The sequence below is a fragment of the Phasianus colchicus genome, chromosome 13, assembly GCF_987193195.1.
Source record: "Phasianus colchicus chromosome 13, bPhaCol1.hap1.1, whole genome shotgun sequence".
Taxonomy (NCBI): Eukaryota; Metazoa; Chordata; class Aves; order Galliformes; family Phasianidae; genus Phasianus; species Phasianus colchicus.
The window spans coordinates 3,398,545-3,425,632 of record NC_143448.1 but is presented as its reverse complement, the minus strand read 5'-3'; the positions used below and the strand labels follow the sequence as shown (position 1 = coordinate 3,425,632).

The 27,088-nt window shown below is 38.2% G+C and overlaps 2 protein-coding genes and 1 long non-coding RNA gene across 21 annotated transcripts in view; 1 reads left to right on the top strand and 2 right to left on the bottom strand.

The window, feature by feature from the left end:
* The window catches only part of ESRP2 (epithelial splicing regulatory protein 2), a 188,320-nt gene extending 184,517 nt beyond the window's left edge, over window positions 1–3,803 (bottom strand). For 12 of the 16 annotated variants that reach the window (XM_090149863.1, XM_090149855.1, XM_031614962.2 and 9 more), the window contains exon 1: window positions 3,712–3,801. The gene's annotated coding sequence lies outside the window, so the exon portion shown is untranslated. Of the gene's footprint in view, window positions 1–3,711 lie in introns of all 16 variants that reach the window. The other 4 variants (XM_090149864.1, XM_090149869.1, XM_090149870.1 and 1 more) reach the window with 2 other exon arrangements.
* The window catches only part of SMPD3 (sphingomyelin phosphodiesterase 3), a 112,881-nt gene that overhangs the window by 10,977 nt on the left and 74,816 nt on the right, over window positions 1–27,088 (top strand). For 2 of the 3 annotated variants that reach the window (XM_090149872.1, XM_090149873.1), the window contains exon 1: window positions 3,977–4,383. The exons of the other annotated variant lie outside the window; for it this stretch is intronic. The gene's annotated coding sequence lies outside the window, so the exon portion shown is untranslated. Of the gene's footprint in view, window positions 1–3,976; window positions 4,384–27,088 lie in introns of those variants that run through there. 3 annotated transcript variants of the gene reach the window in all.
* The window catches only part of LOC149916117 (uncharacterized), a 109,119-nt gene continuing 85,951 nt past the window's right edge, over window positions 3,921–27,088 (bottom strand). Inside the window, exons 3-4 of one of the 2 annotated variants that reach the window (XR_016470848.1) lie at window positions 8,114–8,307; window positions 3,921–3,983 (exon numbers count right to left, since the gene is read on the bottom strand). This is a non-coding gene — a long non-coding RNA (uncharacterized LOC149916117). Of the gene's footprint in view, window positions 3,984–6,824; window positions 8,308–27,088 lie in introns of those variants that run through there. The other variant, XR_016470847.1, reaches the window with a different exon arrangement.

Below are 27,088 nucleotides of genomic sequence, written 5' to 3'. Positions count from 1 at the left end.
TAGCTACAACAGTTTAGTTTGGAAGCAAACTTCCCTTATATAGATAGCCCCTCAGCAGAGGTGTTACATGACAGATTTAAGTTTACCCTAGAGATCATGAGTACAGGGAGAAATAAAATCCAGCTTAGTAATTATTAGTTACTCTTGTAAGCACACAGTTTTTATTTATCATCAGAGGAACAACCAACATGTTCAAAAGACCCTTAGAAAATGACAAACAGGAACATCTAATATGCAAATCAGCTTCTCAGGAGTTTTAATCTCCTGAGGCCTTCTTCAGGAGGACAGCTGCCAGCTACAGATGCTTGGCTGACTAACTGGCATTAGCAATAAACAATATTTGAATTTATCCAGGAAAGGAATGGAGAGTCTAAGAAAGGCTTATCAACATGCATTAATGAAATCTGATAAGTCTATCTTCACTGAAATTACTGTGCAGTTCATTTCTACCCTTGAAAACTGCACTAATGCCAAATAATGGCATATAATGCTCTAGACACCACCTGGATAAACTTTAGCTCTTGGCAGGTTATGGAATAGGTACAGTATACATAAAGTAACAGCTACTGTAGTAAGAAGACTACATACTTGGGGTTTCATAAGGAAGGTTTGTATCCAAACCTGAAGAGCTTATAAGCAAGTAACACTTTTTATTAAACAACAGCAGCCTGCTAGATTGCTTAGCAATATGTCAGTCTCTGAGCTACAAGACAACCTGTCTTATATATAACAGACACTGCTGCAGAAAAATTGTTCTCTTAATTCTTGGCAGTAACTATGACATTACCCTTTGTTTTCAGGAGCTATAACCTGGCATCTGACAGTACTTAGATGCTGCTTTCAGCATTTTAAAAGAATGCGCTTACTGGAAAACAACAATCAGAAGTAGCCCAGACCATATTTCCATTCTGACATGCACACTGCAGACAGAACTCAGAGTCAATCTACGTTGTCAGAGTGAAGAAAATTAACGTAAGACTTCAGGAAGAGAATTGATGCGATAGATAAGCAAGCTGCAAATAACCTGGAGCAGGGTGGAGGCTGAAGAAAGCAACCATAAAGCAATAATCACTGAAAAGAAAATTGAAATACAGGATGTATGCAGCAGCTGCTGTTTTAAAACCTTTTGAATAAAGAATTAACAGCTGATGCTGTACTCAGTAGGACTCGCATCTACTCTGAGAAAGGGAGCTGAGCCAGGGAGACAGATGGCTGGTGAAGGAACTGACACTGCCAGAGCTAGAACATTCAGTAGTAGGGAGGAAAAACAGCTATACCCATAAAGGAACTACTGCCAAACATGTAAGTGAAGTGAGAGGAATCATGTGATTTCAACAGTTCTGCAGAATTGTGGATGATGTGCTGAACTACAGGCAGTGTATATGGCCCCAAGCTTGGCAGTTCAGCAGCAGCACAGAAGCAAAGAGACAAAGGAGTGATTAAATGGTCAAGCGCTACCTGAGAAACAGCAGCAAATAGTTCACAAATATAAGTGATTTGAAAAGCAAGTGCTGAAATGCTCAGTCAACACAAGCACTGAATAGATAAATTTATCTAGAATTAATTTGCAAAGAGATAGCTCATTATTCACTAGAAATAACCATGCCAAACACTAAGCGTGAAGAAGCCAGATTTGAAATCTCTCTACTAAGAAGAAAACAGTTTGAACAAACCTAGTGTTTCTCACAGCCATAGGTCAGCTCTCAGTAAATTCCAGGTACACATAAACTTGCATCTTGAGGCTCACTTACGAGTACCTGCCCATAAACATCCTTGGAAATAGAGCAATTTAAATGTGTGGGGAATAGCAGTTGTGGGGAGAACAAGTTTGGGAATTTTAAAGTTTTGCAATATAAATGGAGGCATCCTGAGGTCTTATGAAAATAAATATAAAGTTTATTAGCACTTGATACCTTCATAAGAAGTGACAGTTCAAGAAAACAGAGATGCATGGTGGTACCAAGAACGGGCATCTAAAAAAATAAAAACAATTATTTCTACTGATTAGACCTTCACTTTCTACTAAGTACTTTTCCAGCCCATTATCACTGCCAATTATTGATAACAAGAGGAAAAAACACATCTTTCTTTTGAACCCTGTGAAGGCGTTTATGAATTTCAAACTGCATTACTGCAGATATAGCTTTGGTACATGCTATTTTCATTAAACACGTTTGTACTGCTTAATATTAAGGGCATTTAAGCCATACGCTTACAGAACAGTCCACTGTTTAAGACAGTTCTTACCAAAATCTTCAAGTTTTGCTGAGATTTTAACCACTATTGCAGGAGAGCAACAGCTATGCCACAGACAGATACAATATTCAAAATCCCATCAAATTTATTACAGAGTAAGATTATCTTTTTGGTATTCAGAAAATTAAATTACTTTCCAAGATGCAGAAAGATTTTTTTAATATGCAGGCTAGGCAACCTAATTAAATAACAGTACGTGATGGCTCCAAAACATTATAGATCACACATTAATGCAGAAAGCCAAAATAATTACCAAGTTATCCATCCCAGATTTTTAGGCACAGAAAACAGATTCAAACAAACTACTAACGAGCATAAAAATCAACATCTGAATGATAAAAATAAGCCAATGCAACTGATAAGGCTAATGAATGTGTTGAAAGGTCAGAGGAAAAAATACATTGCAGAAGTCATCACCAGTAAGAAGGACTACATAAACCTACAACTAAAATCACTTTAAAGAAGCAGGTAACACAAGTTTTAATAAAAACATACTCTGAAAACTAGAATATCAATGGGAGGCCTCTTTCACAGAGTGGAAACAAGCTGGTCAATAATTAGGCCATTATCGACTTCTTCCCCACCCCCCCTCCAAAACCACACCCAAACAACAGCAGCTCTCACTTTCTATCTATAGATATACCCAAAGTTATAATACACTTTCATTTCATTCCCATTTTTCACCCCACCTCAAGTTTCTTTTTCTTTGTTTTTCTTCCCCCAAAACTTCTCATGGCATTCCAGTTCTGCAGGAAAGCAGCATTAGTGTGAATCAAAAGTGAGAGCATAAGAACACCGCTGTAGGAGGACCACGAGGCACGTGTAGGGAAAATACCAGAGGGTCAAACAGTAGCAGCAGCTCACCTGTACCCAGGAGGGGCTCCTGCCTCTCCCAGGCAGTGCTCCCATCACACAGTGGGGTTCTGCCAGGCTCACATGCACCCACTCCATACCTGTTATTTGTACACTGGGAAACCAAGAAGAGAGCACTAACAGCCTGCCTGCTCAGCTCCACCTTCACAGGGACAGGATTTATTAATCAGTCAGTTAGAACACCAACACCGATGCACTTTTTTCCAAGTTTCAAAACCAAAGAGATCCTAAGAGGCTACATAGTACTGGAAAGATAAACACGAGGTGAAATAAAGTATCACTCCAGAAAGCACTGATATTTTACTTTAGAAGCCAATATTGAATAATGCCTCCAAACAAATACAACATTAAAAAGAGCGGCTCACACTTCAGCTCAACACACAAAGCAATGTTGAGCTCTTCGCCAAAGGCAGGCAGACACAAGCAGGCCCAGAACTCACAGTGGCCCTTCTGAGGAGATGGGCGGGGGCCTGCAGTATCTCACTCGCGCCACCAGGACAAACCTAACCGCTCTCCCTAGAACACCTCGCAAAGCTAAAACGCCTTTCCCAGGAAGAAACAGTGTAGCAACAACAAACTCACCTCACAGAAAGAGGAAACGCGCCGCCTCACGTCGCTCCCGCCGCCATCTCGTGCTCTCCTCAGCGCAGCCGCTCCTCGCTGCGCTCCCGCCGGCCCTGAGCAGCCAATCAGAGCACGAGTGGCGGGAAAGCGGGATCTTCACTGTCGCACCTCCGCGGCAGCTTCCTCAGAGCCTGCGGGAGAACGGCTGTCTTCTCCTCAGGAGAGGCGAGCCTTTAAGCGGGAACCGAAACTTCATTTTCTCATTTCTTTCCTGACTTTGTCAAGCTAGTCTTACAGAAAGAAAAAAAAAAATGGCAGTAGGTTTACTAAATAATTAGCAATATGTTTTTGTACCTTTATTAAATAACTAAATGCTGTTTCGAGTGAGCAGTTCTGTAACACGCTATGGCCTTGTTTTTTCCCACGTGCAGCTCCCTGCCCTCTACATTGCTGAGATCAGTGCCACCTGCTTGCTGCTTTTCCTCAAGGTGGAACGGTGAGGGCAGAAGTGGGCCAGGTGTGCCTGTCTGCAGCACGGCCTATGAACGAGCAGCCCGCCCCCCTGACCAGGAGGTTGGTCAGGAGATAACTGAGTCTTATGGGGGGATTTCGTGCTGCAGAATTGGCTGAAAAATCAACAAAGCGTAATCTACCATTCCTTCTCTTCTCTGGGGTGAACCTACAAGTGAAGTAAGCCTTTATGATTCTTGGAGGGTGAGGGTGGGTTGGAGTTCCTCCATGTAAGTCTCTGTATGAGATTTTGCTGAGTCAGTGGATTTTAGGGGGTTGGGATCAAATGGATTAAGTATTCTGTGTTGTGTTTGCTCAGGGTGCAGGAAGGAAACATTAAATTACACCCACTTGAAGTTACTTGCTAATGAATTACTTAATTATACGCTAGGGTATTAGAAGGGTTTTACATTAAGTCAGTGATGTTTTTGTTGTCTTATAAGAATCACCTATGTTTAGATAGGCTAGAATTAACATTCTCTCTTTAAAAGTCTGTATTTTAACTGAAGGGAAAAAAAGGATTATGATAAGAAAATAGCATGTTTAAATTTTGAGGGCAGATGCTTGCAGTAGAAAGTGAAACGCTAACGCATTAGATGTTAAGCATGCCTTGTAAAGGCAAGAGTTTCTTTCACAGTTGGTTGGAGGCTTCTAATAGTTCTGATCATAGCATGCAAATAAGTCCAGTGCTTCTACTTTTGCTGTATGGTGGTTCACAGAACTAATGGGAATACTTTAAAATAGTAGCTGTATGAATTGGCCAAAACTCTCAATTCAGTTCTACATTTGAACACAAAGGTGGGAGCTACTACTGTCCTACTATGTTCAAATATCCTGAGTGTGGAATGGAAACTAGAAAAGAAACTCCAGTAACAAAGCAACTTTTATCTGTGCCTTTGGGACCAAGAGTTGCACGGACCTCAGCCTTAGTATTCTATGTTTGATATGAAATTTCAAAGCTATGAAAGCTTCAAAATGTATAATTTCATCTTGTTTTGCAAAATAATTTATTTGAGGAAGTGACTTGTGTAGTATATACCATCCTAATGCACTTAAATATCAAATGGCTGTGTTTCATCATATAAGTTATCAGTTGGATGAATATATTACTGTACTCTCTGCTAGTATCTTTTAAATTCAGCTCGTAGATTCAACCTGGTTCGATTACAGGAGTATGGTTGATAGTATTGATGGTTTTCTTTCAGGCCAGTTGTGAGCTCGGTTCTGGCTCTAGATCTACTGTCACTAGCAATGTGCTAGGCTAACATCAGTGATAAACTGATAAGGAGAAAAACCAAAATGCAAATAAAACAGTCTCAAACCTAAACTGTCCTACAGTGCCAGTGAATACAGTAGTAGTAAGCTTTGTCATTTAAAGAAGGTTCATTCACTTTGCTACAGGCTGCCTCTTGCTTTGCTCCTCCCCTGACAGGAATACTGCCAGGTGTGCCCACAACTCAGTGGCTGCAATACTGGTTTTGAGTTTACAGATTTAGATTTTTAAGAGCACAGAGCCAAGTTTCTGAGTATTTGGCATCTAATAATTGGGGACAGATTTTCAAAAGAGGTTGGTGCTGATTGTGATTGTGCTGAGTTCTAGTGAAGATTTGTCCAGTTCAATTCTGTGCGTAAGCAAGCTGATCTGTTGAAGATCTACTCCCTGTAGTTAAGCATGACGTTCTTAGAACATCGTGAGGGTGTATAATCACAAAACAAAAAGCCTTCATTCATTTCAGAGTCCCTATGCAAAACACGACAGGGTTTTGCTGTCTGGTACGTTCCGACCAAACTTGACATTGAGGGTATATTTATTGTTTTGCTACCTCCCTTCTGTCTACATGTTTGTGAAAACCATGGGCTTTTGTGAAAGGAAGAGTGCAAAATGTCTTGTGTGATTGGGATTGCACAGGAATTAAATGCTTTGATTAAAATTCACGTAAGCATTAATATTGTGAGTTCTATGATAAAACCAGTGTTTCTAGAGCTGTACTGCCTTCTGGCTAAACATTTTATCTTTAATTGCTGTTCTTTGTAATCAGTGGTGCAGTTTCTGCTGAATTTGATTTAGGCTGTTTGATTTAGCAGTGTTGAGTGCTATATAAAACATAGCTGCATCACCAACAAAAGCAATGTTTTATAATGGGGAAAACTTGATACATTTGGCCAACATTTTTTACTGGTAGTCATCACAGAGTCATAATGCTGAACTGTGAGGTCTTTCTGGCTAGCCATTAGACTTACTGTTGCAGATTCCGGCACATTAGATGACTTCCCACCTCTGAACAATTCCTTTACATTGAAAATTAATTTAGCTGTCTATTAAGACAATATTTTGAACTTGTCTTTGGTCCCTGAACAGTGACTATGTCTATTTGGTATTGAGCGGTTAAATAGATTTCATGTGATCAGAGGCTAGCTTGCAATGCAGAGCCTGCGTGTCATTGAAAGCAATTTTCCCAGACATGTAATTGGGTGATTGCAGTGCATTTCTTATGGCACGTACGTAGTTGTTGTGGTGGTAAGTACATTAGGTGCAGAAGGGTAATATTTTAGAAATCATTCCTCTTTTTACACAAAGACTAAAAATATACAAAATTGTGAAATGTCTATCACAGAAGACTAGAGAAATTTGCACCAGTCACAAGCCTCATTCATTTTGGACAAAGTATTCTGGATGTGCTTCTCATTAGATGCAGCTTCCTTTGTCGTGCTTTTAGGAGGGGGAATCATTTAGCTGTATTTTACATCTGTGGTCTATTTCCTTGAATGCCTTTCTGCAAATGAATTTAATTTGCTGAGGCTAATGTAGTGAAGCTGATTCCGCTTGCACCTCACTGATATTGTGAGCCTATTATGGCATTATTAGTTTCCAATTATAGGAATGCAGGTAAGTAGTGGCCCAGTAATGAAGGGTACACACCCAATGCATCATGTCAAGAATTTTAAATGACACAAAACAAAAAAAAAATACATATACGTGTTTGAAAAATACACCACACTGATGTCTATCAAAAGGCCATTTTCTATAAGTGGCTGCTCTGACGGTGTTCCCAAGAAGTATTAAAAATTACTGTGCTGTCACCTGTTCTTCCACGCTACAGACTGGAACTTGTCACAAATGCAGATGTGTACAATCTGAATAGTTTGAAATACTTCAGTACAAGTGTTATGCAGTAAGGTCAAGCAGTTTCTTACTGATATTTATTTCACTTGTTGGAATAACATCTGTTACACTATTTAAAAAAAAAATCGGAAGTGTTTTTTTTTCTGCTTTAGTATTTCAGTTTTGAAAATTGAATGATCTGTTTCTGCTGTAAAATCCACAAATATTTACTAGCATTGGTACAGAACCCAGTGTAACTGACTTCTGAGATTTAAGATAATAGACACTAACTTTGTGTGCCTTTCCAAAATATTCTTTTGTTGCTTAAGTAGAAATTTGTGAGATGGATTCTTGCAAGACTCATTTTTAGAGAAACTCCTGTGCACTTTCAGATTTCTTCACTGTAAGACTGTACTGAATTTGCCACAGTGAACTAACAGGATTAGAGGAAACAGAGGGATAATAACTGTCAATAGGGGGCAGAGACCATATAAATTATATTTGTAGTATTTTTATTCTCTTTGAATGTATTTTATTCTTCAGGGCTGGTGGCCAAAGAAGATAGAATAAACCTGAGAAGGAAGGAAATATTTCTTTTTGTACAGTAAAGAGTGAGATCAAAGAAAAATGACAGAAATAGAGACAGAAACTGCACATTCTCTTCTGAAGTCATATCTTAAACTTGAGATGTGGAGTATTTTTCACAGAGGAAGGGATCCTGTACAATGTGAATAGTAAAGCTAGCAACTTGCAGAATAGCAAGCAATAGCACCTCTTCTGCAATTTTCAGTACCTCTAAATACTCACACAAGCCTTTTAAAGTTGTTTGCTGTAGCAATGCACCCTGACACAGCATAGTATTTTGGGCATGGAGATCACACTCAGTTTTAGGACGATGCAAGTCAGTGCTGCTACGTGTAGATTTTAGCAGGATCGGTTCCTGGATGCAGTTGCCTTTGCAGGGCTGCTTGAGGTGTCACATTGTCAGTCCAAGGGCTAAGCTGAGAAATTATGAAACAACAGAGAACAAGTGCAAGATGATCCTTTCTGGTGGCTGCACATGCTCACACTGGCTGAGTTAAGTTTTTTGTAATATACGAAAAATGGGCTTGTGCGTAGTTTAGTTACTCCTTGCTGTTTGGAGTAGTTTATTAAATTATTAAATGTCATGTTGCATTTAAATCTGTCCAGTTTTCTGCTCTGGTTTGCTTTAAAACTTGAGAAAAAAAAATCCTATAAGTGTTCTAGGTGCTATGGAGACCGTGCTGATGTCAGAAATGTTTGCAGTGGGGGCCTGGAAAAGGGAAACAGATGTCTGCAGTTACTGTTGAATGTGCTTGGCTGTTGGTGCATAATATAGAGCAACGGGCTGCAGTACAGAATTGCTGAGCTAGTGGTGGATGTGGTAAAGTATAGCTTGTGGAGAGACATAGGTTGTCACCTCACTCCAGTGCTGTGGCACTGAAAGTGCCATGTTGTGTCCTGCTGTGTCCATGCTGAGCTACACCATGTGCACCATATGGCTGCATTAGCTTGAACTGGTGCCGGCTCAGGTGTCTGCTTTTTATTTGCACACTTGGGCCAGATTAAACTGCTTGCTCAACTCTGTCTTTCCTCATGTCCCACTATATGATGAAGTACCCTGCTGGTGCCTTACTTGTCTTGACCTTTACAGATCTTTATTTTATAGGTGGCTCCTAAACTTTTATGAAACCTGAAGAGTCTGGGGTAAAGAGATGTTGCTCTTGATGGGGAGGAAGGATATTTTTTCTCAAGCATCAAATTTTATGGGAAAGTTAAATGTTGTTGCTGATAATATTTTGCCCTGGTATTTTGATTGAACTGGAGCAAAACTAGGAACAGATCTCTCTCGCCCTCCAAGAAAAAAGCTTTCTAAGTGCCAGACTTCCAGTTCTCCCTCACTCGGAGAGAAATCTCCTCTATGAATCTTGAATCCAATTTTGTGTGGTTAATACCAGTGCAGAACTCTGTCACTAAGGTTGTTAGCTTGATTATTGATTTAGCTGCCCTGCATGGGTTCTCAACACGTCTTGAATACAGTTAAAGCAGGATCTGTCCAGATACTTCCAAAACAAGCTGCATAGCTGTGGTCTCTTCTGCCACATCTATTGTCTCTTAGTATTATTTTTTATTCTGAATTATAAATGAGCGAAGTGTCTTAGGTGCTTATTTGTCAAGCTTTCTAACAAGCCTCTTTTGTTTTACTCTCCCCTGTGGTTAGAAGTTGCCTGCAAACGTCCCTTGAGGTCACCTTTCTTTTAAAATCCATCCTTTTGAAACTCTCATTTTTTGTGATATCTATAGAGCCTTTACAGTGGTTGAATGGTGCTTATCATGATGTTCAAAATTGGCTTCTTGCATGTACTTTCCCGTCACTCTGTGCTGCTGTCCAAAAAATAAAATGAAACATTTGATAAGCTCCCTTCTAGAAGCAGAGCCCAGGCATCCAGCAAGAGACTCATAGTATCAGCTCACTTTAACAGTGATTTTAGAGCAGGCTTTATGTCTGTCTCATTACTTGTATTGAATTCTATATATTCTTGTCCTTGCTTGCTTACACAGAAAGTATTTGTGTGAGAGCTCTGTTGTTGTCCTAACAGTATTCCTGTGTAGGGATTTTATTTTCCCATCAGTATTCAGGATATTTTATTGCTTAAAAAAAAAAAAAACAGAGAGAGAGAAGACAAATTAAAAAATAAAAAATAAAAAATTGGTAGCCTCTGTCAAGTATGAACAGACTCAGGACTAAGCCAGTAATGGTTTCCATGTGGTACAAACTCACCTAAATGTGCAGTATGGAAATCATGTGCTGCTTAGTGAATGAGGAAATGCAATCCTGATCAGAATGATACTGAAGTACCATTGAAAAGGAAAAGCTATTGAAAAAGGAGGTTGAGAGAGAAGAAGAAAAGGTCTAGTTGTAAATTATTTTTGATAGGAAGGTCAGGGTAAGGTGCCTTCAAGGATTGTTCCTTCATAATGAAATGTGCATTAACTTTAAAAATATGCATTTTTAATCAGGCTGACGTGCCTACAATATGAAGCTGTTTTTTGTTGTTCTTAATGCTATTTAGAGCACCATTTGGTGCATCTATGGTGGTATGGGTTACGTGACAAAGTGATTCCGTGCTTGAAAGCTACCATTATTCTGTAAACTTCAAAATCTGGGATTCAAAATTAGAAGAGGCTCAGAATTTCTGTGTTTGGCTCAGGCGGAGAGCTGGAGAGAAAGTGGTTTGCCTTTTATGTGTTCTGTCAGATACAACAATGCTAACCCAGGAACATGTCAGCTCCCAAGAGTCTCTTTTCAGACAGAAGGGCAATAATGAATCTCAGAAGAAATTCACAATCAGAAAAAGCAGTACTTTGCATTTAAGTGTTTCTCATGGAGCTAAGAACATTAGTCTTGTGCTGTATTACTTTGGAAAATACCATGTGAATCCCTGTAGCTTTACTGTTTTGAGACATGAAAGGAGATATTTATTTGGATTATTGAATAAAAAAAAGAGCTTGTTGTGTTCCGTTAGAACACTGGCAGAGTTAGCAATCCAATCTACTTTACAAATGGCAACATCATTCCAGCATGTTGTCTGTATGTTCCAGTGATGTTGCCTGAGTAACTTTGGGCAAAATACAGTGGGATTGTTTTCTGTGATTCTTGAAAATATTGACAGCAAGAAATTTTACTACTTGGGCATCACTGTATATTATGCATTTTGCATACTGGATTTTTTACTGTTACAGTTTTTCATTGGAAATAAATTGCAAATTGTCACTTAGGATTCTATGGCACTTCCTGCAACAGCAAGAGGCTGAGGAACTCAAATGAAAACTGCTGCTTGCTTTTTGCAGGATATTTTCATTTGTTATTGGAAAGTACTGATGTCTGTATTTTGCTAAATATTGTACTTGGATTTTTTTTTCCTGAGATAGCTGGGCTCTATTGGAAATGGACAATGTTTTCAGCTCAAGATAAAGCAGATTCTGACATGACTTACGTTGGTTAGCATGCACTTTGCTAGTGTTTGGTAGCAAACAGTACCTAGTTACTAGCTAAAAAACAGATTTTTTTGGTGCTTTAAAAGTATTCTAAATTCTACTTTTAATGCAATTATGAAATTAGAGAAAGCTGATGGAAGAGCAAGTACTCCTGAATTACTTGAGTGTGTGGGTATCTGTTTTGCCATACGCAAACTCTTTATCAGAGATCTGGATTCCAAAATAGTTGCTCTTGACTCAGTTTCTTTCCTGGATTATCCTGATGACTTCTTTATGTGAAGTTCTAAATAAATGGAATAACAAAATCTCATCTGATCTAAATCTGCCTTTTGCTTTCTAAGCATTAATGACGAATAACCAGCTGATGAGAACCTGTGTATGATGCACAGTTTGTGAAAGAATTGTTAGTGTTGTGCTTTTCTGTTCGTTTTGGTTATTCAGACTTTGTCTCAAACATAGCCAACACTTCACATTGAAAGATTTTGCTGGATTCAGAAGTTACTTCTGTTTGCAATTTCTCACTTTGTTTTTCTATAAATCTGACTTCTGAAGAAGTCTACTGTTTTTCAAACTGAGGCAAAATAAATTTTTAATCTCTTCACTTTTTTTTTTTTACCCTCACCTATCTGTCTGGAGTGATCACTCTTAATATTAATCCTGTAAAAAATGGTGACATTAAATTAATTGGGAGGGGAGGAGGAGTTTGAAATTCACATACTTTAGACTTTTCTATTTAGATGGGTTCTGGAAAACACTGAAGAGATTTAATGGCCTGAATGTAAGATTTAGGAATTGAGAGATCTAGGTTCCTCCCCTGATATTACCACAAGTTTTGTATGAAATGAAAGCTTGTTCTCTGCTGACTGTAGAAATGCTGGAGAATTGTCTGTGGAAAATTTACCAATTTATAGAGTGTAATTAGAAAGCATATACATTGTGTAGCTTTAGTTTCAAATATGACTTCTTTGAGACCCTGTGGTGTCCTATGTGATAACTTTGAATGCTCTTGACTGCTGGTACTTGCTGTAAAGATAAAACTGATCTTTAAAGCTTTAGTGGTTTTCTGCAGTACAATTACAGTTAATATTTTAAAACTGACATGGATTAATTAGTACAATGACATTTTCTGCTGGTATCTTCAAGAGGACAAGGATGAAGAAACATATTCTCTAATCAGAATAGAGTAGTTCGAAGTAGATCTAAAGGCCAGGGAAAACACAGAGGTTACACTTAGCATAGTGATGGTGTTACTCCACTTGACTAGCTTTCTGCACCTACATTATAAACACACTGTCTATTCAGTGTTTGAGCAAATCATCTGCACAGCCTTTATGAGCAGTGGAAAGACATAAGCAATTCAGCACGCAGTTCATTTCAGCTTCATAAATCTAAGTAAAAATATCTACTTCATAGACATGAGAGCAGCACCTGTGTGCCTCGCATGCTTAAACATAGAACAGATTTTCTTTGCATAGGTTTTGTCCCACAATGAATAACTTGTAAGAGCTTGCATTAACTATCGTGTAGCACAGCTAAATGACTTCAGTGCAATCAAAGAGCTGTGGTACTGGGAAGATGTGGCTGTTTTATCAAGCAGATGTTTATTATTTAATTTTAAAGGTGGAGCATTTTGTTACTGAATGGCTCTATTTACCCCTTCTTTGATGTCATCTGGATGTGTATTGAGGTGTTATATTGTTAATTCTAATGTTTGTGCTGAAGGTGATAATTAATTAAGGTAAATCAGAACCAAAAGAAAATATGAAGAAACAAAATATCTAGAGAATGAGGGCATTGTTGTTTTACTTAAAAGCAATAGGAGACATGATTTCTGATATAAATAATAAGAACAATTGTGCTTTCCAAACAGTTCTGTTCTGCTGAATTGAACTGGGATAGGAAGTGCAAAACACTAAATAAATCAATGGGTTTTGAATCCTTGAAGCCTTACACCTGTCATGTTATGAATCCTGAACATTTGTGAAATGATGGTTACAAATAATCAGCATGTGTTCTCTTTATGTGGTCCACATTAAAAGCCTTAATTTGGATTTCTATAGCCCAAATCCAAAAGCACTACATGGGACTCAGGTACTCTCAGCAAAGCATGTTTGCTTTTGCAAAAAGGAAATAATTACATGAGCTGTTCATTTATTAGAATCTGTGATCTACAAGTGGTTTTTAAACTTGTTACATGAAAAATCATAGAACTGTAGAATAATGTCCAGCAATAGTGAAAGATTTACCTCTGTTTTAAGCTAACATAATGTTAAGAACTTTATAAAAACTTAATATGTATTGCTGTATGTTTTATCTGATAATTATTGTCAAGATAAAATAATTTCATCTTTAACTCAGTTTGCGTAAGCCCTGAAAATAATAAATGCTTAGATCTTGAAACGCTTCCTATTTTTTAACTAATATTAATATGATGTTACTAAACTGTCCTAGCTGCAGGACAGGTAAAACTTGTTTTGTGTCAGATAGAATGGACAGAAAATGTTCTGTAAAGCACCTTGCACATGTGCATTTAAGTTACAGAGAAGTCGTTACATCTGCAGTGCAATGCCATGCCATTGATACTAATGTGATGCTGACAATTATTACAGCACTATTTGCTCAGAAATATTCAGTAAGACTGTGCTCAAATAAAATATCAGGTAGTTCTGTATCTGACGTGACTCAGCAGCTACTTTAACAAGCTAGTTTAAAACAAACAAACAAAAAAGTGTGATCCAGCAAAGACTGTGGAGTTTTGCTTTCACAAGCCATATGATGACTTGGTGAAACTAGAGTGTGCTGTGGAAATGCTCTTTTATACATGGCCATCCATCACTGATCTGATCTCATAATAAGTCCAGAGATTAATGTTTTATTAAAGGAAGGTAACTTTTACAATTACATATGTAATGAGAGAGGGAGCAGGTTGATTGAAAAGCTTCCATCTTTCTGTAATTAATATAGGACTGAAATGATCTAAAATTGAAGAACACTATCATCCTGGAAAAATTAGCTGTCTCAAGTTTCATTCTTCCCCCTGTCATGGCTTGTTAATGAGGAAAATCCTTTCCATTGCTATTTTCTAGAAAATGATACTCAGCCAGAACAGGGAGTGCTCATTATCTCCTTAACCCACAAACAACGGTACAGAAAAATTTTATCTGTGCAGTGAATTGTAATGTTTGTGGCTTATGCTATGGCTTGTAATAACACAACAGCTCCTTTAAAGCTGCTTGGATGGTTTGTTGTTTGTATTCTGCTCCTGGGAAGTGACTTGCAAGTTGTGAAGAACAGCACTAGATCTGCTTGATTTTTGGTTCTGTCATGTTCTTGCCCTTTCCAAACTCAATTGCAAAAGAATGCATGCAAGCATAGTTTGGTATAGGAGATGACTACTCCGTTACTATTTACCTTATTAATTTTCAGTTAAGAAGGGTAGGAAAGATGTACTGTCATCTGTTTATTCTCTCAAACTGAACACAGTAAGAACAATCTTAGTCTGTATTTTGAGAAGAACTGGTAAGAAATTATACTTATGGTCCTGGAATTGTTCTGTTGTCTGCTTCTAATCCAGCTTCAGTTCCTTGTGTTGTCAAAAGCAGAGCCTTTATCCTTTACAGAGTGGTAATGGTTTCTTCAAGCTACAAGATGGAATTATACATCTGATGATGTTTGATTTAGACAGCAGCAGTCATCAATTTCTTGAGATGCACTGGGAGAACTAACAGCCTGCTACCTATTTTACAGCTGTTTCTGAAATGTTAAAGGATCAATAGGTGTGTAAGGGCGGGAAGTGGGGTAATTGAAGAAGAGAAGAACAACTTGTATTGCAGAGGAGTTATAGAAAGGAAGAAGATGATTAGCTACCTATCATTACAGTTTACCAGGAATACAACAATAATGCAGCCAATCTATATAAACCTATTGTAAGCAACTAACAGTGGGGGGGAAAGCCACGCTCTTGGAAGCTGAAAATAAGGAGAAATTCACCTACCTCTTTCTGTGTTCGTTATGTGTGGTACTTGTGGACTGAAGGCAAATCTTAAGCTTTTGCCAGACTTCACTCTAAAGGGTTGGAACAGAGGTAGAAACTGAAAATAAAGTAAAGTAAGTTGGAGTAGCAGGTCTCTGACTGTTTCCTTCTGAATCGTGGGTGGTTTAGTCTGCTCCCCAGCCGAGACTACCAGGTCAAAAAGTGGAGTACCCTGAGGATGACCGGTCTGACCTTTAAAGACAGACGTAAAGAAGGCATTCAGGACCTCTGCCTTTTCCTTATCATCAGTAGTCACATTCCCAGCCTCATCCAGTAAGGAATGGAGATTCTCCTTAGTCCTCCTCTTACTGTTGATATATTTGTAAAAGGATTTCTTGTTTCCTTTTATCCCAGCGGCCAGGTTAAGTTCGAGCTGGGCTTTCGCCTTTCTGATTTTCTCCCTGCACATCTTAACAACTTCTCTGTACTCTTTCTGAGTTGCCCGTCCCTTCTTCCACAGGAGGTAGATTCTCTTTTTCTCCCGGAGCCTCAAGAATAGTTCCCTATTCATCCACGCCGGTCTCCTTCCCCGCCGGCTCATTTTGCAGCTCAGGGGGACAGCCCGCTCCTGCGCCTGTAAGACTACCTTCTTAAAGAGCAACCAGTTGTCTTGGACCCCTTTACCCTCTAAGACTGAATCCCAGGGGACTCCCCCTACTAGTCTTCTAAACAATTCAAAGTCTGCCCTCCGGAAGTCCAAGGTAACAGTTTTGCTGTTCTTCCTCCTGGCTCCACCAAGAATCGAGAACTCCACCATCTCATGGTCACTCTGTCCAAGACAGCCCCCAACCTCCACATCTTCCACCAGACCTTCTCTGTTTGTGAACAGCAGGTCTAGCGGGGCAGCTCCTCTCGTAGGCTCTCTCACCAGCTGCATCAGAAAGTTATCCTCCATACACTCCAGAAACCTCCTAGACTGCTTCTGCGCTGCGTTGAATTCCCAGCATATGTCAGGGAAGTTGAAGTCCCCCATGAGGACAAGGGCTGGCGATCTCACAGCTTCTGCCAGCTGCTCATAGAACACCTCATCTGTCTCTTCATCCTGGTTCGGCGGTCTATAGCAGACGCCCACCAATATGTCTGCCTTGTCAGCCCTTCCCCTGATCTTTACCCATAGGGATTCAACCTTATCATCCCCAGCCACAAGCTCAGTAACATCAAAGCACTCTCTAACATACAGAGCCACACCACCACCCCTTCTTCCTTGCCTATCCTTCCTGAAGAGCTTGTAGCCATCCATTGCAGCACTCCAGTCATGGGAGCAGTCCCACCATGTTTCCGTAATGGCGAGTAGGTCGTAGCTTGCCTGCCGCACCATGGCTTCCAACTCTTCTTGTTTGTTGCCCATGCTGCGTGCATTGGTGTAGATGCACTTCAGCCGAGCCCCTCGCCTCGTCCCTAATCCCATTGCCACTCCCCCAGGCTCATCTCTAGCAGGCCTGGTTTTATCCCCTACCCCCTTCATATCTAGTTTAAAGCCCTCTCTACAAGTCCTGCCAGCTCTTGGGCAAGGATCTATTTCCCCCTTCGAGGCAGGTGAGACCCATCAGCCGACCCCAGGCCAGGTGCCGAGTAGACCGCCCCATGATCAAAGAACCCAAAATTCTTGCTTTTGCACCAGCCTTTCAGCCACATGTTTATAAGGTGCGTTCTTCTGGTCTTCTTTATTTGCTAAAAATCTTCCTTATGTATGTCACTGTAAAAGTAAAGAAAAAAAGATGCTTTCTCATGAGGTGAGACCAGAAATAGTTAAATATTGTAATGAAAGACATCTAATATTCATAGCTAATATTTACCAATCCAAAAAGAATACAAAATTCTCACAGCAAAACAAACTTTTCTGAGCACCTTTTTTTACATGCTTCCCTTCTGCATTGCTTTGCAGCCCTGCGCCTTCTGTAGACCTTCTCGTGCAAAAAAAAAAAAAAAAAAAAGGTCTCCATCTATTGGATAACTTGATGGTAGATCACTGATTTTTTAATATATTTTTTTTTAAATATAAAATATTTAGGTTGCAGTTCCAGTAATGCTTCTGTTATGTGTAACTTGTTCAGGAAAAATGTAGATTTCTTCTCATGAAGTTTCATCGCTGTGCAGTATAGAGGAATATGAACAGGGAACAATCATAACCTTAACTGCAGTTGATAGGCATGCCATCCATAAAACATTTTTGAGCTGTATGGAAGCTTGTTGTCTTCCCCCATTCTACTGCCTGACAGGAAAAACATCCCAACAAGCCAAGTATCTGTTTCTTATTGACAGAATGAATAAAACAGAAAGCTGACAGGTTGCAGAACAATCATAATTCCAGAAATGCTGTAAATGCATCAGTGCAAGAGACAAGTACAAACTGATATCCTGCAACAACTCTCAAGGTGAATTCCTTTGAATAAAGCTGATGATTTATTATATTTCAAGTTTGTATCAGAAATTCTAACAAACATATATAACTTTTGCTAACTTTTACACTTGAAGAGAGAAAAAAATTACCTGAATGTTGTCAAAGTTACGTGTTTTAGTTCAGAGATTGATTTACTTGGTTACCTGCCTGCCGTCAAACCTGACAGAATTGGAAAGCTGTTCTAAATTCTGTAGATGCACTTGCAGGATTTGTAGTATCATTTTCTTCCATTCACTGCTTTGCTTATGATAATAGCTAAAATACTTAGGTGCTTAGTTTGAACCATCTGTTAAACAGGCTTAATATTAAATGATAGAACTGACTGGATGCTCAAATCAGCAGATAATCTTTTGAATGGCGTTAACAGCACGTTCAGGCCCAACAGTAATAGCTGAAGGAGAGAGAAATTGGAGACTTTGGAGTTTCTCTCTTTTATCTAAAACAAAACATGGTTTAAAACTAAACTTGCTGAAGTTGGTTAGTGTCTCACTGCTGAACCAGTTTTCTCGAGTCAGAACCAAACACTGTGGGAACTGGATATAAACAATTTCCAAGTTAAATTCTGCCTAAGTTGAGGCTTTAAAAAAATAATCATAAAATAAGTGGAGATGTTTAGGGATAAAGTTCCATGAAAAGTGTAATTTTGGACTTGCTAGTTTATTTACTAATAAAATCTAATTATTGCCTTAATATTTTAAAACATACTGAACTCTTACTTACAGTATCTCAATAACATCTCAGCAATCCTAGATATTTTTAAGCAGATAAATTGATGTTGAAAGCAAATATGATCCTTGAGACAGAAAGAGCTTACAGGGTTAAAGCCACGCATGGTCACTTTTCATCCATTTTTCTTTTTTGCCACAGTAATTAGGCACTATGCCAGGCACCACAATAGCAAAGGATCTTTCTCTAGTAGAATATTTTTACAAGCACTTTTGGATGCATACTGAGATCTGTGCTTTTCTCTTTATGGCCATATCTTCTATGGGGAAAACTTTTGAGTATGGCTTAATTTTTTTTAAGGTACCTACATCCTGTTCAAGCTTGGGGTCATTTCAATTAAAAGGTGATTCTTTCACACTACCGTAGTGCTTGGTGTGTTTTGGGTTGGTTTCTTTTTGTGCTTCTGTTTGTATGTATGTGTTTTGCTTGCTTGCTTGGTTTTTATCTTCCGCATATCTTGAGAGTATTTGATACAGAGCAGTGTTGAGCAGTGTGATGAGTAGGTAATGTTTTGGAAGCAACATCAGTTAATCTTGCAATTTTTAGTAGAGTTCGCTGGGAAGTAGAAAACTGGAAAAAGTTTTCAGTCCCGTATATTCCTAACAGAATTATTCTGTTACTTAGACACAACCTCTGGAGCTCCTCCTAATTTCAAGAACAGTCCTATACAGTAAAGAGAAAAAATGTGCTTTACTGCAGTAACTCCTTGAGTTTGTATTCAGGTTTTACAGTGGTTTTTGTGTGTCTGTAGGAATGACTGCACTCAGCAGAGCATCTTCTTTGGTTGGAATTAAGAGCCATTTGCAGACAGCCAAGCTGTATGAAAAAGCATGGTGTTCTACCTGAATTGAAAGGCAGTATCACCATTTCATTCCTGCTTCTGGCCTGTGGTACATAGCACTTCTAAAGCTTACTGTTTGATTTTTGGTTTTATTTAAATCTAGTCTACAAGTTGTTTTTGTTTGGTAGTGTCTGTTTTTCATTCTACTGTGTCCAACTATTCCAATATGAATAATCAAGTCTGGAATTGATTTTTTTTTTTTTTAATTATCACTGAGTCAGCATTAGCAATTCACTGAAGAATGTGTATGTCTTTTTCCTTACATGCTACTTAAGATTTAATTTAAAGCTTTCATCTGTAACGTTTGGTTTATTTGGAACTAAAATGGCAGGGAACAGATAAACAGAGTTTAGCGAGATTGATGCTCGTGGATTTCAAATACATGACCCTGAATAGATTTTTATACTCCTTTTCAGGCTTTTGTAAACTCTGGTAACATACATAGCAAGAAGGCACCTCCTTTCCTGCAAAATTGGAATTCAAAAGGCAGTCCTCTTTTCAGTGCTGTAATATTATTTTTTTAAAACTGTAGCTCAGCAAGTCAATTATTGTCAAGTTTATTGTACCTGTTAAATTAGAGTCAGGACCCAGTCCATGTTATTTTAGCCTTTTGAGGAGAATAAAATGCTGAATTTAAATATTATTGTTTTAATATGTAACAGGCTTGTTTTGGACTAAGAAAATTCGGTAGCTACCCTGAGATACTGACTGCATCCATAGAAACTGTGAGAAAGCTACAGTGTTCCTTATTTACCTCCTGTAAAATGCAGAAATTGCCTTTATTTGTTGTTGGATGAGTTGAGCGGCTTTGATCATTTTACATAAGATACAAAGCACAAATCTTTCAGGCATAGCACACTTGTAACTGCATGTGATAGCCCAGGTTTCTGGATAGCCTCTCTTGGAATTAACTTCTATAATTGGTGCCTGAGCAATGTAAGGAGTGCATATCTATATTTTATGCAATAACACAATGTTATGAACAATAATAGTAAGTTATGCAACATGATCTGTGAACTGAAGGCAACTAATTAGAGGAATATAGGGATCTCTTTCCTTAGTCTCTTAATTTATATTCACTTGGTATCTTGGCTAATAAGCTTACGTTTACTGTGGGAGTGGTGCAACCTCATAAAGGATACACAAAAATACGGTAACCAAATGTAATGGGAGGGAAAGGAGTACCTCTGTTTCAGGGATGATATTGCTTCTGTCCAGTGCTTCCAAGCCAGCCTCAGCCCTTATGTATGTTGCATCAATAAAGGCTTCTGAGAAAGATGGAATCTTATACTCCAGGTTGTGTTCTGAGTGTTCCTTTCTAGTTACATGCTGATTTCAACTGGCAGACTTAGAACTGTGAGAATGCAGTTAAATAGAGGTTTTTTTTACAAGTATCATATTTGTAGTTTTGGATTCTCATCATACTTTTCTTTGCTTTTCTTTGATACATTAAAATTCAAATTCAATGACTGGGGAAATTTAGGGTATTTTTATATGGTAAAGTAAGTGGCTTTGGTTTTCTTATTTGTAAGAGGAGGAAAAAAGATGTACCAGTCCCAAATGGGCTGCATATAGAAAACTACACTTCAAGTTGCTAGTGAAGATATTTAAGGTTTGTTCATGGAAAATACAGTACATCTTCCCCTACTTAGCTTAGTGTGTATAATATACAGCTTTACTTGACGTTCTGTCTTTGGGTGGAACAATTTCTCTTAGAGTATACAAAGCTTAATATTATTGTCTGGCACACATCCTGCTGAAGGACCTGGGGAATGTCAGTCTGGTTTCTCTGGCTGGAAGTTCTTCTGATTCCTGCTTTGTTTCCATGAGCACATACTATACACCTATAGGCAATTTTTGTATGTGCTGTTTACTTGCAGACGTCATTCTTTCTTGTAGTGTTTCTTCACTTGCTCTAAAGTAATCTTACTGATTACAGAAAAACAAAAGATAGCCCAGGAGTTATCTCGGTGAAAGAAAAATTCAGATGTGCTTGTTATGCTCAAATTGTAATTACAAAGGTTTTCCTTTATTTAAAAAAAAACACAAAACTAATATTTGAACACTTATTACATCTTAATTTTTCCCTCCTATCCTTATGAATACATATTTATGAATATTAACAAATACATTTTTTGCAGAAAGAATGGGAGTTTGTGATCGACTCTCATGACCCTTTCAGGGAGCACGGGGACTGGATACACATTGCTGCTGGCAATCAAGTTACAGCGTAAGAAGGCTGTGGGCTTTCAATGCCTCACTTCTATTTGTCAGGTTAGCAATTGGCTGTGAGTAGTAAGCTTAAGAAAGTGCTTAATTTTCTAAACTACTTTCTTCTCAGAAGTACACCAAAAATTAACTGCTGAAGAGACCTAACAACAGTAGAAGCAGCTACTGTTCTTGCAACCATTACCACTGATGGAAGTCATTTGCAGCTCCCTTCAATGAGAAAAAGATTGTGGCTAATAACGTGGTAGTAAGTTATTAATCTGAAGTGATGGGATGCATGTAGGTGTCTAAAAAGTAATCAGAAATTGAAATTAAAGAGAGTGTTCTCAGGCCCTGTTAGGTAGCTGGTGCTCCATTGCTTTGGTGTTTCTTTTCTGCCACTGGTTTAGAAATGCTGCAGAAGTTCAGAGGCCAGTTTTCCACGTGGTAGGCTGAAGTAGTCACTGCACTGAAACAATTCCTTATCTGCAGTTTCAGAGTTGATGGGTTCTTTCATTTTGCTATGTTAGATAGAAGTTTGTTGTTCACACTTAGTACAAACAGGAAGGAACTGTTCAGAGCAGGTATGGCTATTATGTAACTGCTTTTATAGCTTTTTTCTATGCAAAATGCATTTATTTCTCAAAATAGTCAACTAAAAAAATTAAATACAAAGGAGCTTTGTTATTTTAATGATGTAATATAGTGCTAGATTATTTCAGTCAGACACATATGAACTAATTTAAATAGAAAGTTAATAAATGCTTTCCCTTAAATCTATTGATATGTATTGACTGATAGCTGTGTGTGAATTTTTACATTTTAAGCAGAAAAAATTCTTTTATGCTTTCATTTATTAAAAAGATGTTTAATAGCCTTCATTTGTTCGACACAAAATTGGCTGTCTATTTTTATCAGAGATTTGCTGTCTTATTTTTGAAAAGCCCATTGTTTGCCTTTGAAAGGTTCTCAATAGAGCTTTAACAGGGAACTAAATTTGAACAGCAAGAAATATGTGAACATAAACTTCTCTTTTTCTCTCTTTGGATTGCTTAAATTTTATGAACTACAGCAAGAAGCTTGAAGACCTGTCTCTCTTCTGCAACTTTGTTCACTACTGGCAACAGTATCTCCCTCAGCTTCTCCCTGTTCCAGCACGCGTATGTGAGCAGATTATTAGCATCATTACTATTTATGTCTTATATTTCTGCATCTATTTAAGGAAATCTCATTTATTTTGACCAATGGGGAGAGAAAGGTGATATACGTTGACGTTTTACATGCGGTCTGTTTAAAAATGTTTCAAATTTTAAATTTTAATGATTCTTTTATTAACTTTTGATTAAAATAACATTTTTGAGTGAATTACTTAAAATGATATAGCTGGAACAGTGTGTAAAGGAGAAGCTGAGGGAGATACTGTTGCATATTAGAATATGTGAGGGTAATTTGGAAGCCTACATTTCTGAAACTGATGTAAAAGATGCTAATTCCAAGTGAAGTTATACAGCTCACTTCTGCAAATTCTCACTGTGCACTTGCTGTAAGTACTCAGAATTTTTATTTAAAAAAAGAGATGAAATTGCTTTACTGAGTTATGACTTAACTCCCAAGTAATTCTGGGTGGTACTAATCTAATTTCTTATTTACACAGAAACAAGGAGGACTGAAAAAAAGCTTGAAACACAATCATTAACCTACATCTTGTTTAGGTTTGGAGATTTGCTCCTTTTCATAATCTTTCTATGTTACAATCCATGAAGAATTGGCCTAAGAACCATGCTGGGTTGGCTGAGCTTTCTTAGAAGAAGAAATTGTAGTTTTATTTTGTTTGTAATCTTTCTGATGGCTAAGCACTTATCTTGATGGCCCTTGTTTAAAGTATGAGGAATAAATACCCAAGGTCAAAGCATGCTCCTTAGCTCATGGAGCAAAAGTGTTGCATTATTTCATTGTGGATTGCTGAAACAAATCAGCTCAGCTCTGCTGAGGCCTTTCTTGAATGAACCTGAGTCATGTAGATCCAGCTCAGCTCTCTCTGCTCTTCTCATGGTTACTGGGATTTGCTTCTACTGTGCCAGCTCGGAGAGTGGCTAAATGGGCTAAATACATTTGTGTGTATCCTTGTTTTCATTACTGAAAGAAGGACTTGAGGCTGGATAAAGCCCTGAGTAACCTGGTCTGACCTCACATCTGACCCTGTGTTGTGTAACAGATTGGCTGCAGGTCTTGTAAGGCCCCTTCCAACTCGAATTTCCCTTGATCCTATGAGTGCAGAGAGGAAAATAAGGACTTTGACATACTAATTTGTGGTGAAACCTGTTGGAGGGTCGTATCTTTTCTTAACCTGAAAATGAGCTAAGCTTTTTTTAACTGACTAATTCTTCTGTGTGATGTGGATCCAGTATCTTCTGAACAGAGTTGGTGCTGAACAATCCTCTTGTTCAACCTAAAGAAATGATTATGAATAATCAAATCCTGAGATTACTGCTATAAATTGTAATGGGGCTCATCAGAATGCACCAGTCACTATTTTGTGGAGGTGACTTGACACATGGACAGTCCAACTGGAGTTCTCATCCATAAACATGATGATGTGAATACTGCTCAGTACTAACTGGAGTGGCAGGCAGCTATAATAATACCAAGTAATAAGCAGTCTGCATAGCTCAGTGAAAAAATGAAATGTATTACTGATTACTAAGGCAAGCTGAATTTGTTGGATTCTTGCACGCAGTACTGTATAATAAAAGTTGTAACAATGCAGTCAATATTCATGTAGTATAAAATGCGATTTCCTGGCTTATTTTATTATGTGAAGTACAAATCTAAACTAGGTCTGTTGGTCTAAATATCTGACTGCATGCTGACAGTGACCAGGTACTTTACAGCTGTGTCATCTCAGCCTTTGTATGGTTGAGTATTGGCTGAGAGAAGTAACACTTCCTATTTCTTCCTTAATCCAGTTCATATTTCTTTCCCTAAGAAAGCTCTGTGAAATGAGAGATTTCAGTATCCAAACTCTGAATCATCATCAGTTCCTAGTGAAGAGTACTGCAGACAGAAAACAGACTTTCCTGGTGAATTTTTCTATGTAATCCTTGTCTATCAAAGTATGGATTAATTGAAAACATGTTTCCAAGTAGGATTCTTTTCTGTTAATCTCCCATCTTATGAAGAAACAATTTTGAACCCAAACTAATGTAACTGAGCACTTTCCTTTCATATTTTCAAAATGAAATATTTTGGGTTTTATTAAGAATTAATTTTAAAAGTTGCTTTTGTAGGGAGGAAAAAAAACAAAACCAAAATGTAAGGTCAAGATACACTTATTTAAAATTCAGTAAATGGTTTTTAACCAAAATTCAAGTTTGAGGCCTATTCAGTTGAAGATCTTCCATTTTTGAGGAAAATATTTCACTGTTTTAGAGCATATTACTGGCGTGGGAAAACAATTTCACACAGAGCTTTTCCCAGGAGTACAGAGAACACAATGTTTCATGGTTTAAACTTAATGTAAACCCAAATATATTTTCAGATGACTATGTTCATGGCAAAGTTGAGATCAACATCAACTGTGATGCAGGGAAGTGCCAAAACTTGGTTTTGAGCATTCTGTTAGTAGTTACAGAATCTTTACAAACTAGTAATTTTGACCACATCTTGTACAGAACACAAGAAGGCAGCGCCTAGTCCCCAAAAGTCTCTCTTGCCTATTCAGATTTCCAAGAACACATGGCAAAGCAGAGAAGGCCGTGGGAAGGGGCACAGACCAAACTAGAATCTAGACATTAGTCTGGGGATGTAAGCAAGCAGTTCTGTGTGGGTAACTGCAAGACGTAAATTGAGGAGGGAGGGATGAGATCTCCTCTCTCCCACAGCCTTTACATTGCATGTTTTAGCTCTCCTGTCCCTTATGTGAGAATTCACTCATCTTTGTTGTCTCCAGAAATTTGTAATTGCATTTTTACATTTAATTTCTTACTGTTAATATTTTAAAAAAAGCACTTGGTGCTTTTTTTCCCCCTCCTTTGTTCCCTAGAATTTTTTTCTATGGAATCATAGTATCTTTAGAGCTGGAAGAGACCTCTAAAGGCCATCTAGACCAACTCCCCTGCAACGAACAGGGGCACCACAGCTCAATCAGGCTGCCCAGGGCCTTTATCTGTACTGTCTCCATTTCCATCATTTCTAGCTGCTGCCAGGTCACTATAATTCCTAATGACTGTTCTGAGTCCATTTATGGATGTACAAAAGATGAGATACATCTGAAAGACTTCACAGTTGGAATAGGTGCTTTTCAAGAGAAAGTAATCAGAATGGTCCAAACAGCAAATTTGGCCAAAACTTGATTTCACTTCAGTGTTGTGGCCTGACAGGTGTACACAACTGGGCACCTAGAAAAGAGAACACTGGACTAGAGGTTCAGCATGTCATGAACAGGGTGCTTCAGGTGTTGGGGGGCTACCTGGAGGTGGTTTCTCCAGAGAGAAGGGGTTTCCAGTCTCTGGAAAAGTCAGTTCCCTGTCAAGGATACCTGTTCTCAGTGGAGAGCTTTGGCAATGCTGTTAGGTTATAATAACATAGTACTGCCATTTCTTTCTTTTTTACTAGCATGGAAGACAGAAATTTGAAGCTAGTTTCCTGAAAATATAGAAAATTAAAACAATTTCTAGATATTTTTGTAAACAGCATAATCCACTTAGCATATGAATTTCTTTTATACTGTTCTGGGAGATTACTATAGGCTGCTTTCTTTTTCTTTTGAATGGAGTTTTCCAGAGATTCTCACAGTAGGCTTACAATTTTTAAGGGTATTCTGTGTTTGCAGAACATAACATTTGAGTGTATATTCCTTTTTAACCTCTCAAGAACTCATAGGCACCGTGAATTAAAATTTAAATGAGGAGCTCAGCTATACTAACAGGCATACTGTAAAAGTGCACTTGCAGGTACTGCTTGCACAAAGCCAAATGCAATTGCTGGAGAAGTCAGCAGGTGGTCAGGTCCACTCGTGTGTGAGCCAAGCTCACAAATGGCTGCAGTGATTAGCAGCCTGACTTTTGTATGTACAACTGTTCCCCTGAAGAAAGCCTCAGAATGATTCTAGAACCTGTCATCAAAAATTTCTCCTATTATTATAAAGGCTGAATTTCCCTTATACAGAACAGCAGTTAAGTCACAGTCAGTAGTTCCAACCTTGTTATTTTCTTTAAAGTCAGGTTTGACCAAAATATTAGCAACCAGCATGTCTTTTTCCTTTACTTAACCACAGGGTACAAATCTCAGGTTTTTAACTGCTGCTAATCTGTTCTTAAATCCCACTGAGAAGAAAAGGTTGCTGCATAATGATTTGCAAATAGGTCTGTAAAATTAGAAAGCAATATATTTATTGGAAAATACACAAAGTTCTTGTTGTCTGATATTAAATTGTAAAAGTTTTTCATCTGAAATCATGTGTGGAGCATTAGGTTGAATGTGCTGCAGTACCCTTTAGAGTCCAAAATTATTATTTTGGGGGACCAACAGCACACTTGTGATTTTTGTGAGGAA